We start from the raw sequence: 17209 nt of genomic DNA on the forward strand, positions 1-17209 counted from the left end.
GATCCGCCTGCCTCGGCCTCCCAAAGTGCTGGGATTACAGGCCTGAGCCACTGCACCCAACCAAGCAAAGTCTTAAAAAGTGCTTGAGTGAAAGGTCTTGGGGTTTTGTTGACTTTTTTTTATTTTTATTTTTTGACAGGGTTTCACTCTGTTGCCCAAGCTGGAGTGCAGTGGCATGATCTCGGCTCACTGTGACCTCCTCCTCCTGGGTTCAAGCAATCCTCATGCCTCAGCCTCCTGAGTTGATTTCAGGCAACTGCCACCAAGCCCAGCTAATTTTGCATCTTTAGTAGAGATGGGGTTAGCCAGGCTGGTCTTGAACTCCTGACTTCAAGTGATCCTCCCGCCCTAGCCTCTCAAAGTGCTGGGATTATGGGAATGAGCCACCGTGCCCGGCCAGGCTTGGGATTTTGAGCTTCTGTAATTGCCATGGAAAAAAACATGCCCAGGATAGCTCAACAGTATTACAGGGAGAATAGGGAAACTGTGGAGCAAAGCTGAACTGGCCCAGCCAAGCTCAGGCAAGATTTTTATATTAAGCCACTGAGTTTTGGGATCGTTTCTGATGCAGAAAAACCAAGCAGATGCACTGTATGATTTTACACTCCAACCTCCATTCCCAGCTAGGTCTTCGATAATTATCTCATTGGTAGGCAAGTTTGAATGTTCACACAAAGCACATGCCCTTTGTTTATGCTCCTTACATTTTAACTCCAGTAGTTCTTAACATTTTAAAGGACACAAGAATTATTGCACAGACTTATATTTATGACCCATATATGTAACACTTTATGGACAAGTTAATGAAACTTTCAAGGGTAATTTTGAATAAATGAGATTTTCTATTTATTCTCCGATTTTAGAACCTAACCCCAATTAGAGCGGTACTCTGTTATATTTATCAATGCTTAGGTTGTAAACTTCTGTTTTTGCATTTTGCTTATTTGGTTGTGTTTTGCCTTCCAGATCCACCTCTCAGGATAGGTTGTAATCTTCCAGAGGGTGGGGACTGTATTATATATATCTCTTTGTCCACCTACCTCCCAAATCTGCTCCCAGGCTAATTCAGTGTTTGTTCAATTGAATGGTTTTGTAGTTATTAAGCATCTGTTGCATAGGGCAGTGTTTCTAGAGAGCTCTGAGAACAGTTTGTTGCTGCCAAAGGCTTGCATGCTAAGGTGTGTAGAACTCATTCAAAACATATATCTTTTAATTGAAAAATAAATATTTATTTAATATATTATGTTAATATATTAATGCTATGATAATTATATATCTATATATGTATATATATAATCTTTCTGGGGTTTCCTTCTTTGCAAGGAAACCCCAGCAAGTGCCTTGGGTGCACATTTCCCTTGCCAATTAAATCAGCACAATTTTCTCTGACTGCCAGTCAGGCACAAATTGGAAACTGGATATTTTAGAAAAATTTTCCCTCCCTCATATTTTATCACACAGCTGCTCTCAGTTCATAGACACTGACAATTGCAAAATGCCCCACAAATTGTTGCACTTCAAGGAGCCATGCTGAACATTTCGGCCAACTGGGAATCTTCCTAGGGAGATCAGACCAAGTTCTCACTCTGGCTTCAGGAGGCTACAGCCCATTTCTCTTCCTAAACGTGCCCCCTGTGTGATTTAGGTCAGTGCAGCCAACCTTCTGTGTTTGTCTAGCTGGACATTAGGGATAATGATACCTAACTGCCTCACCACGGTGTTGAGGAGTTCAACAATTAATCACTTTGTGGCCCTTAGTTGAAAAATGTCATGAAACTCAGTCAGGACAAAGAACCCCCCTTGGCAGAAAAGGCAGAGCAGTATGATAGGAAAAGCCCTCTGGCAAACCAGATATTCCCCTCCCACCCTGCGGATTCCTCAGTCATTAGTCAGAAACCAGTCCACCTTGTCCCCCAACTGTAGGGGACCAATATTAACCTACCTTAGAGTAACTCTGTGTTGATTTTCAGTAAAAAAGGAAGATTCCCTTTCCATTCCCATAAAAGAGGGTGGGACACACAGCCCACCAGCTATTCTCTTGGACACTCTTTCTCACACCTCCAAATCTTTCCTCAGCCTCAAAGGCTGAAGATTGGCAATCAGCTATGGGAAAATTCCAGTTTCCCACAACCTTCTATTGCAAGTCCTGCCTGATGGTTTCAGGCCTCACTTTAAAATGTGGTATCCATATCTTGAAACCTCAAACTGGAAACAAGAAAAGTTTAAACACCCTATTATTTTTCTGGTAAACTCCTAGATTCATAGTAGGCACTTGATAAATTGTGTTGAATGAATGAATATTGCTATCTCTTTCTTCAAAGGTTGTTTTGTTTTGTTACTGTGTTTTGACTCTGACTAAATTTTAAGCTTCTCCAGGATAGACTATGCCTTGCACAGAACAGAAACACAATGTGTCCAAGCTTCTGAAAGTGTGGTCCTAGTTCTACCAGCATAAAGAAAAAATATGGATACTTGCTTAAAATGCAGAATCTGGGATCTATACCATATTAACAGCATTGAAGCAAGAATGTGCATTGTAAATAAGTTCTTCCAGGGATGTGTGTTGACACTAGGGTCAATCCTGGGCACAGGAGAAGAAAATATTTGGAGATTAGGGAAGGAGCCAATAAGGACTAGGGGACACAGCCTTGTCAGAAGTTGTAATGCTAGTTATTTTCACAATGTGTTTCAAAGGAAGTTTCATTGTGAGTTGTCATAGCAAAGTACAACTAGTTTCCTTGCGTTTTTATTCTATTTCCAAGAACAATTTGTATTTTTCGTGTTGTTGAAGAAACAAATAAAACAAGTTCTTATGTATCACAGCATTCATAGATTTAATATACTTTTGACAGTTCTAGGATGCTTCCATGGATTACAAACTTTTTCCTTTTTTGTAGTTGGAGAGAAGCACATCTTGAATCCATCCTCCAGTACACCATCTCCCCAAAACACTACATTTATTGTTGAAGTGTTTGATTTATTTAAAGTTTCTTTCTTATTGTGCCTAATCCAATATCCCATATGCATACAGTAAATGCTGAATAAATGTTCCAGTCTCCTGACAAAATTTCAGAGTTTTAATTAACAATTCAGGAATTAGAGTACGAGAGCAAGCCAAAAGCTGTAGGTGCAAGTAGCATTTTGTCATAAAAATTCTTATGAACTCTGCAGAGAGATAGTCTGTGAATGGGTAAGATAATTAAAAACACCTGTTATGCAAAAAAGTGTGACCATGCTAATATTTTTTCAAGGGTAATCACAGTTTCAGTTATTTTCTCAGCACCACAGATTTTGTGTATTGGCTCCTACTGTTAAAATATGCACCTGGTAATCTTAAATTAAAACTTCGTCTCATGTTAAATTTATCTTAAGTGGTGGATGGGACTACATTTTTATTAGGAGGAGCTTTATAGCCACTGTCTGGAGAAATTATTACTTTGAAGTGAACAAGAATTCCCACTGGAAATATTTAACTGTTACTAACTGGGAGCATTCAGGATGCATGGAATGAAGTTAGGAATGGAAATTCATTTCTCCCATTGACTTCTAAAAAGTCTTTTTTGACCTCTGAGCAGATCAAAACAAATTCTTTAGATTTCACCTCATATACAAGCTGTGAGGAGTAACCATAATAGATTGATTGCTAATTCTCTAGTGCTATATACATTGTGATGTTGTATATTTGGATCTCTCTTGAAGGGCAAAGTTTGGAGTCTCTGAGCTTCTCCCAATGAGAACACAAAAGCAATAGAAAAAAACCAACAAAACAAAAGTTAGCTTTTTGAAAAGGTCTACAAAATTGAAAAACTTTAGCTAGATTGGCAAGAACAAAAGGGTGAAGACTCAAATTACTAAAGTCAGGAATGAAAGAGAGAACGTTAATAGTGACCTTACAGAAATAAAGAGGATTACAAAGAAATATTGTGAATAACTGATTATCTATAGATTATCTATACAAACTGGAGAAATTTCTACAAAATACAAACTACCTAAACTGACTGAATAACAATTAGAACATGTATTAATACACAGACTTATAACAAGAAAAAAAGATTGACTTAGTAATTTTGAAAACTTACATAAAAAGAAACCTCAGGCCTAGAGGAGATGTCCCATCAAATTCTAGCCATTTTAAAAAGATTAATTCCAACACTTCATAAGTTCTTCCAAAGAGTAGAAGAGAAGGAAATACTCTCTAACATATTCTATAAGGCCAATATTATCCTGTGACCAAAGCCACACAGAGAAATCACAAAAAACTATGGATCAATCTCCCTATAAACATACATGCAACAATCCTCAAGAAAACTCTAGTCAAGTGAATTCAAGAACATATTTAAACGAGGATTACACAACTTGACCACGTAGGATTTAACAAACAAAAAAAAACCCCACAAGTTTGTTTTTTTAACATCAGAAAAATAAATTAATGTAATATACCATATTAATAGGATAAAGGACAATAATTACATGATCATCTCAAAAGATGAAGAAAAAGTATCTGATGAAATCCAGCACCCTTTCATAATAAACACATGTATCGAACTAGAAATAGAAGGGGACTTCCTCAAACTGATAAGGCATTTACAAAAAATTGACAGCTAACATCATACTCAATTGTAAAAAAAAGAATGATGTCCTGCTAAGATCAGGAACAAGGCAAGGATGTCTGCTCTCACCACTAATTCAACATAATGTTGAAAGTGCTAGCTATTCTCAGACATCATTATCTTATATGTAGAAAATTCTAATAAACCCACAAAAGAACTTATGAGCTCAGCAAGGTTGCAGGATATAAGACTGACATACAAAGATAAATTTTATTCCTATGCATTAACAATGAAAAGTCCAAAAATAAAATTAAGAAAACAATTCCATTTATAATGCCGTCAAAAATTTAAAAAATAATTAGAAATAAGCTTAATAAAACAAATGTGAGACTTTTAACATGAAAACTACAAAATATTGTGGAAATCAACTAAAGAAGACCTGAGTAATTAGAAAACATCTTAATCTAATATTCATGGATTAGATCACTAAATATTGTTAAGATAAAAATATTACCTAAATCAATGTAAGAGTCAAGGTTAATATTAATATGTGAGATTTTGTTTCTGTCATAGTGTTGTTAGCTGGTTGCCTTGGAGTCTCAATTGTGTAATTGTTTTTTAGGATCTGTGAGCTTTCTACTCATGTGTGCTTTTGTGTTGGTGAGTATTGTCCTTTTGTTTCCATGTTTAGAATAACTTTGAGCATTTCTAGTAGGGCTGGTCTCATGATGATGAATTCTCTTAATATTTTCTGGCCTTGCAAAGACTTTACTTCTCCTTCATTTCTAAAGCTTGTTTTGGCAGAACATAAAATTCTTGCCTGGCTGGCTTTTTTTTTTTTTTTTTTTGGTAGAGACAGGGGTCTTACTTTTTTGCCCAGGCTGGTCTTGAACTCCTGAGCTCAAGCCATACTCCTGTCTCAGCCTTGCAAAGTGCTGTGATTATACTTGTGAGCCACTGCACCCAGCCCATTTCTTTTCCATAAGGAGGCTAAACACAGGCCTTCCTTGGAGCCATCTTGAAGGCTGGCTACTACAAAAAGCCATTAGGTTTATAAGCAAGAGAGTGACACGAGTCTTTAAAAGTTCACCTGCTGCTGTGGGGAGAATTGATTGTAGAGGGGCAAGAGTAGAAGGCAGAAGACTAGACAATAAACCAGTACACAAGCAAAAAAAGGACATGACCAAAAAAAAAAAAATACAAGCAAATACCCTGATGAACATAGATGCAAAAATTCACATCAAAATGCTAGCAAACCAAATCCAACAGTGCATCAAAAAGATAATACATCACAATAAACTGCAGTTAATTCTAAGGGTGCAAGGATGGTTCAACATATGCAAATCAATAAATGTGTTTCACCATATAAACAGAATAAAGACAAAAACCATATGATCATCTCAATACATGCAGAAAAAGCATTCTATAAAATCGAACATCCTTTTATGATAAAAACCCTCACCAAACTAGGCATTCAAGGAACATACCTCAAAATAATAAGACCCATATATGACAATCTTATAGCCAACATCATACTGAATGAGGAAAATTTGAAAGCATTTCTCCTATGAGTTGGAATGATACAAGGATGTCCACTCTCACCACTTCTATTCAATATGGTAATGAAAGTGCTAGCCAGAACAATCAGGCAAGAGAAAGAAATAAAAGGCTTCCATATGGGAAAGGAAGAAGTCAAATCATCTCTGTTTACTGATGATATAATTTAATACCTAGAAAACCCTAAAGACTCTTTCAAAAGACTCCTAGACTTGATAGACAACCTCAGTCAAGTTTCAGGATAAGAAATCAATGTATAAAAATCAGTAGCATTTCTATATACTAATAACATTCAAGCTGAGAACCAAATCAAAAACTCAATTCTGCTGGGCACGGTGACTCTTGTCTGTAATCTCAACATTTTGGGAGGCTAAGGTGGAGGATTGCTTGAACCCAGGAGTTTGAGACTTGCCTGGGCAAGTCTCTTGTAGAGACTTCCATCTCTACAAGAAGAAAATTAGTTTGGTGTGGTGGTGAGTGCCTGTAGGCCCAGCTACTCAGGGGGCTGAGGTAGGAAGATCACTTGTGCCTGGAGGTTGAGGCTACAGTGAGCCATTATTGCACCACTGCACTCTAGCCTGGGTTATAGAGTGAAACTGTGCTTAAAAAAAAAACCCAAAACCAAAAACCTCAATCACATTTACAGTACACACACACACACACACACACACACACACACACACACACACACACCCCAGGAATGCATTTAACTAAGGAGATAAAAGATCTCTCCAAGGAGAACTACAAAATACTGATGAAGGAAATTATGGATGACACAAACGAATGGAAAAACATTCCATGCTCATGGATTGGAAGAATCAATACTGTTAAAATGATCATACTGCACAAAGAAATCTACAGATTCAATATAATTCCTATCCAATTGCCAATGTCATTCTTCACAGAGTTAGAAAAACAATCCCAAAGTTCATATGGAACCAAAAAAAGAACCTGAATAGCCAAAGCAATCCTAAGCAAAAAGAATGAAGCTGGAGGCATCACATTCTCTAACTTCAAATTATACTACAAGGCTATAGTAACTAAAACAGCATGGTACTGGTACAAAGACAAACACACAGATCAATGGAATAGAATAGAGAACCTCATAATAAAGCTGCATACCTAGAACCAGCTGGTCTTCAACAAAGTCAACAAAAACATGCACCCATGTTTTTCAATACACGGTGCTGGGAAAATTGTCTACCCATATGCAGAAACTGAACTCAGATTTCTCAACATATACAAAAATTAACTCAAGAAGGATTAGAGATTTAAATAAGACCTGAAACTATAGAAGTCCTAGAAAAAAAACCTAGAAAAAACTCTTCTGGACATTGGTTCAGGCAAAGCATTTATGACTAATATCCCAAAGCAAATGCAACAAAAACAAAAATAGACAAATGGGACTTAAACTAAAAAGCTTCTGCACAGAAAAATAGTCAACAGAGTGAACAGACAACCTGCAGAATGGGAGAAAATATTTATAAATTATGCCTCTGACAAGAGACTAATATCCAGAATCTACAAGGAACTAAAAAATTCAACAAGAAAGAAACAAATAGCCTCATTAAAAGGTAGGCTAAGGACATAAACATTTCTCAAAAGAAAATCCGTAAGTTACCAACAAACATATGAAAACAATGCTCAACACCACTAATCATTAGAGAAATACAAATTAAAACCACAATGAGATATCATCTTACATCAAGCAGAATGGATTATTGAAGAGCAAAAAAAAAAAAATAACAGATGTTCGCATGGATGCAGGAAAAGAAAATGCATATACACTGTTGATGGGAGTGTAAATTAGTACAATGTCTATGGAAAACGGTGTGAAGATTTCTCAAAGGACTAAAAATAGAACTATCATTCAACCCAGAAATCCCACTACTGGGTATATGCCAAAGGAAAAGAAACCATTTTTTAAAGAGGATACCTGCACTTGTATGTTTATCACAGCAATATTCATAATAGTAAAGTGATGAAATCAACCTAAGGTGTCTATCAACTGTTTATTGGATAAAGAAAATGTGGGATATATAAACCATGGAATGCTATGCAGCCATAAAAAGAATGAAATCATGTCATTTTGCAGCAACATGGATGGAGTTGGAGCCCATTATCTTAAGTGAAATAACTCGGAAACAGAAAATCAAATACTGCATGTTCTCACTTAATAGGCAGAAGTTAAACAATGGGTACACATGGGCATAAAGATGGAAATAATAGGCACAGGGGACTTCAAAAGGGAACAGAATGGAAGTGGGGTGATGGTTGGAAAGTTATCTATTGGGAACAATGTTTACTATTTGAGTGATGGGTACACTAGAAACCCAAACCTCACCATTATGCAATATATTCATGTAACACACCTCCACACGAACCCCCTGAATCTTAAAAAAAAGATGATCCCAATATCTGCCTCCTTGTATTCATGCCCTTGTGTATTCCCATCCTGCCCTTAATGGGTTGGAACTGTACAAACACTAGGATATCATAGAACTCATTATTTGAAAATTTCAGTGCTCAAACATTAAAGACATTGTGACTTTAGTCTTGGTCTTCCTATATCACACACTCTGAAAGAAGCTAGCTGTCATGTCATGACACTCAAGCAGCCCTATGGAGAGGACTGCATGACAGCCAATCATGGTGAACCAGCAACACAGACTTGCCAGCTATTTACATGAAACATCTCGGAATTGGATACTTTAGTTTCAGTCAAGCCTTCAGATGACTACCACCCTACTAGCTAACACCTCTATTAAAACTTCATGAGTTACTCAAGGTAACACCACCCAGCTAAACTATTCCCAGGATCCTGACTCTCAGAAATTAAAAATATTTGTTGCTTTATGCCTCTAAGTTTTGGGGCAATTTGTTACATGGCAATATAGATGTTAGTACCTGAACACTGGGTGCTACCATAACAAAAACTTAAACTGTGGGAGTAGCTTTGGAATCCAGCAGTGGGTGGAAGTAGAAAGAACTTTTAAGAAAGTGTGTTAGTGAAAGCATAAGGTGTTTTGACTAAGTGTTAGCAGAAGCCCAATGGCTTTCAAAGAGGTACTGGTGAAGACTCAACAAGAAAATGGTATGGGAAGTTAGAGGACAGAGGATCATCTTTGCATATGGGGCAGAAAGTTTAGCAACACTAAACTGTGCTAATGTATCTGTCACCCAGGCTGGAGTACAGTGGTGGAATCATAGCTCACTGTAACCTCGAACTCCTAAGCTCAAGTGACCTTCCCGCCTTGGCCTCCCAAAGTGCTACGACTATAGGTGTGAGCCATCGTGCCTGGCTGATAATGTAGAAAGCAGAAAATGTGCCTAATGGGCTAGGTTTCCTAGGTAAGACAGATTTGCAAGCAGAGTGTTGAAAGTGACTCCTGATTTCTTCTTCCTGCTCACATTAAAAAGCAAGAGGAAAGAGATAAGATTAAAGAAGGACTTTTAAACAAAAGGAGCCTGGACTTGGAGGTTCTGAAAATTCTCAGCTTTTTCTAATGGCAAAGGATGATAAGATTAAGAAATGGCTTTGTGACAAACATCAAATCTTTTGCAGCAATCTTTAATTTGTTATGCAGCAATAGATAAACTTTCCATCACATTCAGAATAAAACCTCTAATGGTTTTATTTTATAAATTAATTAATTTCTTTTATCATAGTCTTTCAAATTCTCCTTTATCTACCTATCCAGCCAGCCAACTCCAGCACCACACTCTTCTCTCCTTATCAGGCTCCAGCCAGGCAGAATTTTTCTTTCATTCTTGAACACACCAAGCTCTCCTCCATTGAAGTAGCTTTGTAGTTTTCATTCTCTCCATTTCAAATGCTCTTCCCCTAACATTTTCATGGCTTGCTTTTTCTTGTCATTCAATCCTTCTATTTGTATTGAGTCAAATGTAGTTAGATTAAATACAAAGGGAAGGATTGAATGGACAAGGAGTTCTTCTAAGGGGGTGACATTTTAGCTGTGATCTGGATGCCAGAAAGAGCTATTAGTATTATTCAATAGCAGGCATTATTTTTGATTTATTGAATTTTCAATATTTTAATTGTCTCTCTTTCCTATTAGAAATGTCAATTCCATGAGAGTGAGGAGCTTGTCTTTCTTGAAAGACTGTATCATCAGTACTCAGTATATCCTCAGTACTCAGTACTCACTGAGGATACTCAAAATAGTCCTCAGCACACAGTAGGAACCAATCAATATCTGTTGAATGAACAAATAAATGAATAAATGAATGCCTAGTTTAGGTAACTGGGGCTAAGACAGGTTAAATAACTTACTTAAGGCCACATAATCTGATTTTTTCTGAAATATATATACTTCAAACTTGATCTGCATATCTCTGAGGGAATTTGTCATATATCCAAATGATAATAATAAAATAAGCATAACTTCCTTATTTTTAATAGGTATTAAGAAATATAAAACGCAATTTATAATATTTTCTATCAATGGGATCAGATTTCTTATCTCCTGAAATGACATACTATAGCTTTTCTGCCTTAACAAATATTTTGTTAGAATTCCTTGAGTACTTTGATAAATATATAGGGCAAATCAAAGTTTAGGTCATATTTTAAGACATTTAAAATGTAGGCATGCATTGTGGATTCTTGATATGTATAGCCTTACTATAATTATTAGTTTTACTATAATTATATAGTTTTACTACAATTATTGACTGGATAATTGTCAAACATTTTATACTTAACACACACAGGGACAATAATATTTTATTTTGTTTTATTTTATTTTTATTTTTATTTTTTTGAGACAGAGTCTTGCTCTGTTGCCAGGCTGGAGTGCAGTGGCATGATCTCGGCTCACTACAACCTCTGCCTCGTGGCTGGGTTCAAGTGATTTTCCTGCCTCAGCCTCCCGAGTAACTGGGACTACAGGCACACGCCACCATGCCCAGCTAATTTTTGTATTTTTAGTAGATATGGGGTTTCACCATGTTGGCCAGGATGATCTTGATCTCTTGACCTCATGATCCACCTGCCTCGGCTTCCCAAAGTGCTAAGATTACAGGCATGAGCCACCATGCCCAGACAACAACATTTTAAAGACAGGCTGTGAGACATTTTAAAAGGAGAAGTTGCCACATAATTATAGAAACAGAAACTATTAGTGAATTTGGGAAGTTATTGTCCAGCAATGTCTCTAGGCAGGTGCACTCTTAAACCATCATTAGATGATATAAATCCATCTGTAGTTGGAAGGATGAAGAACAAGCTTCAGCTTCCATAATTATCTCAGTCAGGAGTACTTATGAAATACACCTTTCATCAGGCCTCTGGACACTAATGGGGTCACGTTAAAATGGTTTCTTAAATTTTGTTATTTCAGAGCCCTATCTACAAACCTTCAGAACTTCAACACCACCCTTAAAGTTGTCCCAAATATTTCAGGTAATGCAGGGCTGTGTCCCATGTACCCAACTGTGGCCTGTAAGCCCTCCGGAACGTGCCACTGTGGTTCTACCCTACATGGGAACATCACTTTCCCACTTTAGAGTGTGACTTCCACTGCTCACCAAACAGTAAATCCTGCCCCCCACCCCACTACCATCCTCCTCCAGGCTCTGGTGCTTCCTGAGCTGGGGCCTTATGGAATTCCTCAAAGCAATGGCAGCATGCCCCTTCCCTCATTTCCCATTCAGCTATGATATGTGGATCCCAAAATGGCCCAGAAATTACTCCAGAGAAATATCTTCTAGATTTTTTTGTCTTCTCTGTTCCCAGGGTATAGGCCTGGGACACACATACTAAGCTGGCTTCTCACCCCAGGTACCCACAGAAACTGCACACAGGGTGAGTGTTGGAGGGGTGAGCGTTTAGAGTCCCCATGTACTCTGGCTCAGCTTAGGACTACTGGTCATCAGAGAAATGTAAATGAAAACCACAATGAGATACCATCTCACAACAGTTAGAATGGCAATCATTAAAAAGTCAGGAAACAACAGGTGCTGGAAAGGATGTAGAGAAATAGGAACGGTTTTACACTGTTGGTGGGAGTGTAAACTAGTTCAACCACTGTGAAAGACAGTGTGGCGGTTCCTCAAGGATCTAGAGCTACAAATACCATTTGACCCAGTGATCCCATTACTGGGTATATACTCAAAGGATTATAAATCATGCTACTATAAAGACACATGCACACATATCTTTATTGCAGCACTATTCACAATAGCAAAGACTTGGAACCAACCCAAATGTCCATCAGTGATAGACTGGATTAAGAAAATGTGGCACATATACACCATGGAATACTATGCAGCCATAAAAAAGATTAATTCATGTCCTTTTTAGTGACATGGATGAAGCTGGAAACCGTTATTCTGAGCAAACTATTGCAATGACAGAAAACTAAACACCGCATGTTCTCACTCATAGGTGGCAATTGCAAATTTACAAGAAAAAAACAAACAACCCCATAAAAAAGTGGGTGAAGGATATGAACAGACACTTCTCAAAAGAAGACATTTATGCAGCCAAAAAACACATGAAAAAATGCTCATCATCACTGGCTATCAGAGAAATGCAAATCAAAACCACAATGAGATACCATCTCACACCAGTTAGAATGGCAATCATTAAAAAGTCAGGAAACAACAGGTGCTGGAGAGGATGTGGACAAATAGGAACACTTTTACACTGTTGGTGGGACTGTAAACTAGTTCAACCATTGTGGAAGTCAGTGTGGCGATTCCTCAGGGATCTAGAACTAGAAATACCATTTGACCCAGCCATCCCATTACTGGGTATATAACCAAAGGACTATAAATCATGCTGCTATAAAGACACATGCACACGTATGTTTATTGTGGCACTATTCACAATAGCAAAGACTTGGAACCAACCCAAATGTCCAACAATGATAGACTGGATTAAGAAAATGTGGCACATATACATCATGGAATACTATGCAGCCATAAAAAATGATGAGTTCATGTCCTTTGTAGGGACATGGATGAAATTGGAAATCATCATTCTCAGTAAACTATCGCAAGAACAAAAAACCAAACACCGCATATTCTCACTCATAGGTGGGAACTGAACAATGAGATCACATGGACACAGGAAGGGGAACATCACACTCTGGGGACTGTTGTGGGGTGGGGGGAGGGGGGAGGGATAGCATTGGGAGATATACCTAATGCTAGATGACAAGTTAGTGGGTGCAGCACACCAGCATGGCACATGTATACATATGTAACTAACCTGCACAATGTGCACAGGTACCCTAAAACTTAAAGTATAATAATAAAAGAAAAAAAAACTTAAAAAAAAAAAAGAAAAGAAAAATCAGAACACTGGGACACAGGGAAGGGAATGTCACACACAGGGGCCTGTTGTGGGGTGAGGAGATAGGGGAGGGACAGCATTAGGAGAAATATCTAATGTAAATGACGAGTTAATGGGTGCAGCAGACCAACAAGGCACATGTATACATATGTAACAAACATGCACGTTGTGCACATGTACCCTAGAACTTAAAGTATAATTAAAAAAAATAAAAAAATAAATTTTGCTGAAAATAGTGGGTAGTAATAATAATAGCTAACATTTATTGATACTTGCCAATGGCATAGGGAGAGGCAATGTTTTAGGAGCTTTCAGGTATTAAATATATTTAATTCTCATGAAAACTCTATTAGGTAGTCAATATTATTTTCATTTTACAGAAAAGAAAACTGTTTCTAAGAGAGTCTAAATAGCTTGTTCAGAAACACATAGGGGGCTAAGTTTTGAAGCTATGCAGCCTGGTTCCAGATCACATCCTCCTACTCATGTACCTATAATATACCTGTACTATTACAACATTAGATAATAAACACTTTGTCTTGTTTTAAGACTATAAATTTAAAGGATAATTGGAAAAGTTTCTCTTGCCTAGAGAAAAAGACAATTTTTTAAGATAATGTTGCATAACTATGTGTATTACATTTACTGAAATAGTTATATTTGTGCTTCCCTGAATCAATGTATATTAAATATGCTTCAAAATAGATCTGAAGAAATATGTCTCCCTAGACATCAAATGGTAGGCAATAAGTGGATGTATATCTGATGGAAGTATTTTCCCTCATATTCGATTAATATTTTAAATTATGTGCTATGGTTAATTATAACACATCAAAAATGATTGAAAAGTTTTCTTATATTGTACAATTAAATATTAGACTTGTAAAAAAAGAAACAATTTGTTAATTTTTTCACAGTATTATTTTAATGTAAACCTTTTTATGTTTTTAATTCTTATTAATTTTAAGATGCTTTATTTTTTATTAAATAGAAGCATATATTTGCATTTGGAAGCAAATCAAAGAATACGGAAGAGACTATGATAAAAAGTAATAGTCTTGCATACAACACTCACTCATCCCTGCCCCACTCCCCAGAATCAACCTTTAACATTGCTGTCCTTTGCTTTTCTGGTAGTTTGCACTAAATTTAGTTAATATTTATATACTTTCCATTTTTAAACCTATCACCTACAAATGACATTTTGTTAATTTTTCAATAAAAAAATGAGGATTAAGTTCTCACACACCATACCTCTTCCTCCTGCCCTCCTAAAGCTTGATGTTTATACTAACAATTTTAGTTTCTAATAGTTACCTTTATAACTCTACATCCCTACTTTTTTTCACCAACTTTTGATAACATGCTTTAGTTTTCCCTTTACATATAGAATTTTCATAAAACTCAACAAGACCATCATTTTTAATGGCTAGTTTAAAGATGAGAAAAATGAAGTGGAGCTGTTAAGTAATTTGCCCAAGCTTCCACAGCTAGAAAGTAACAGATAACCCAATACCCATGCTTTTAACTTTCTATTCAATTATTTGAATATTTTTTATGAAATTGATATTGTTAATTACCTCAAATCTCTATACATGTTGACTCAACCATCTTCAAAAGTATTAACGGAAACACACAATATACCCAGAACAAAATAGAGTCATAAAATTTTAGTTCAAGAAGTTCTTATTTTATTGAAGATGTGGTCAAAGACTGAAAAGGTGCTACAGTTTCATTTGGTCTTTCTTTCCATATATTTTCCATAGAATTTCCTTTTCTTCAGACAAACTCGGGTAAGTAAGGGTTTTGTGTTTCATTATTATTCCCTTTCTTCCTCTTAATAAATTTCACAGCAAGAAATAAGACCAAGGAAAATCCCACTGCAGGGAATAGAACATCGAGAGGCCATATGGAGCTAGTGGGAGCCATTAGAGTAACTTCATCTTGTTTGGATGGTGAAATCACTCGGGCATGTGCAGTCATGACACGAATTCATTGCCACATGGCAGTGAGCATTCTGGCTGGGCGATTATTTTTGTAACTCCATCTGCCTGGCATCACCAGAGCCTCCAACAGCATGCTGGAACGTTGAGACGATCTCACACTGAGAGGGAGGGTGGGATTGGCGGAATCCAAGCTTTCATTATTAGTTTACTTTAAGGCTTATTTAGGGGGTTCTTTCCAGCCAAGAGCTCTGTTTTGATCTCACTAGGAGTGAAGTCCATTGCCCTCTCTGGGATAGCCCTGCTGGCTCATTCAGCAACCCTCAACCATGTTAACTTCATATTGAAAGGTTTTTTTGAGCCTAAGAGGCAGAAGACATAAATGACAACCAGCTTTGAAAACCTGACAAATTGTGTTGCATTTATTAGTCTTCTCACTAGTAAGACCCTGATAATGGTCACACACACACACACACACACACACCCCCTTACTAGGGATGCTTTCAAATTAGCATAAAAACATAAAGGCTATGGGTTGTTTCCCATACTTACATTTTACTGGGCTATCTTCTTAATTTCCTGGGTTTGTTCTTGTCTGTAGTTTCTTGACATGTTGTATGCTCAAACTCAAGTGGATATTGCTTTCTCTTTAGGACAGTAAACAAGGAAATTAGAAAGGCAGGGAGGCTAAATTAAAGTAATAGGAAAAATATTTCATGTGGATACATGTTGCCCCTGGGGGTTTGTCTTTGCCCAACCACTCATTCCAACAAACCAGAGTCACACACTGCAGTGCAAGCTGGTAGATATGATGGGAGGTGGCAATATACTGTGTACATGTGGAGATGCCTTAACCCTGAATTTCTAGCATTTATTGAACTCTCTATGTGGCTTGATGTTTCACTATGAGCTTTGGCTTCAACTCCTCTCTGGAATAAATTCAGGGTGAGAGTGAGAGAGAGAGAGAGAGAGATTGTTACATAGGTGGTGACTTAGGCCTGGATGTTATCCACTGAAAATATTATTTGACATATTAGAAAGGGTAGAGGTAACTTGGATAAATCTGAGACAAGGTGTCCCTGCTCTGCTTATGGCTACAGGGCCTAGACTAGCCATCAGAAGAATCTCATTGGCTTGATCAGGTACATTTCCGAGGGAACTTTAGGTTTACCTGATCCTATATACCAAGAAGTCTCCGTGGCTGTCAACTTGTCCTTAGGAGGAGCTTTAGAACTAAGCCATAGGCTGGGCATGGTGGCTCACACCTGTAATCCCAACACTTTGGGAGGCCGAGGTGGGCAGATCACCTGAGGTCAGGAGTTCGAGACCAGCCTGGCCAACATAGTGAAACCCCGTCTCTAGTAAAAATACAACAATTAGCAGGGCATGGTGGTGGGTGCCTGTAATCCCAGCTACTCAGGAAGCTGAGGCAGGAGAATCACTTGAACCCAGGAGACAGAGGTTGCAGTGAACCAGGATCTCACCACTGTGCTCCAGCCTGGACTACAGAGTGAGACTCTGTCTCAAAACAACAACAACAACAATGGCTAACCCGTATTGCATAGATTTCATTGGCCCTGGTTGGGATTTTCAAAGCCCACCATCTGTACAAACAAATGTTTTCATGTCTTTTCTGACTTTTTGACCACCAAAAATTATGGAAATCTGTTACCTGGTGCTATTTATGAAATGTTTATAGAATGAATGCAGATTGCATCATGTGATGGACAAATCATCAGCCTAGAAATTGGAAGGCATGTATTCTGGTCATTTTCCGAGATTTATTATCTGTGTAAACTTGGGCAAATCTGAAACCTCTTCGAGACTTTCTGAGTTTT

General features: G+C 37.5%; 1 long non-coding RNA gene across 1 annotated transcript in view; it reads right to left on the reverse strand.

The window, feature by feature from the left end:
• LOC134758250 (uncharacterized) overlaps positions 1-16038 on the reverse strand; it is a 58770-nt gene extending 42732 nt beyond the window's left edge. Inside the window, exon 1 of the long non-coding RNA XR_010133230.1 lies at positions 15924-16038. This is a non-coding gene — a long non-coding RNA (uncharacterized lncRNA). The remainder of the gene's footprint in view (positions 1-15923) is intronic.
• Positions 16039-17209: the final 1171 nt, after the last annotated feature.

Source organism: Gorilla gorilla, chromosome 3, assembly GCF_029281585.2.
Source record: "Gorilla gorilla gorilla isolate KB3781 chromosome 3, NHGRI_mGorGor1-v2.1_pri, whole genome shotgun sequence".
Taxonomy (NCBI): Eukaryota; Metazoa; Chordata; class Mammalia; order Primates; family Hominidae; genus Gorilla; species Gorilla gorilla.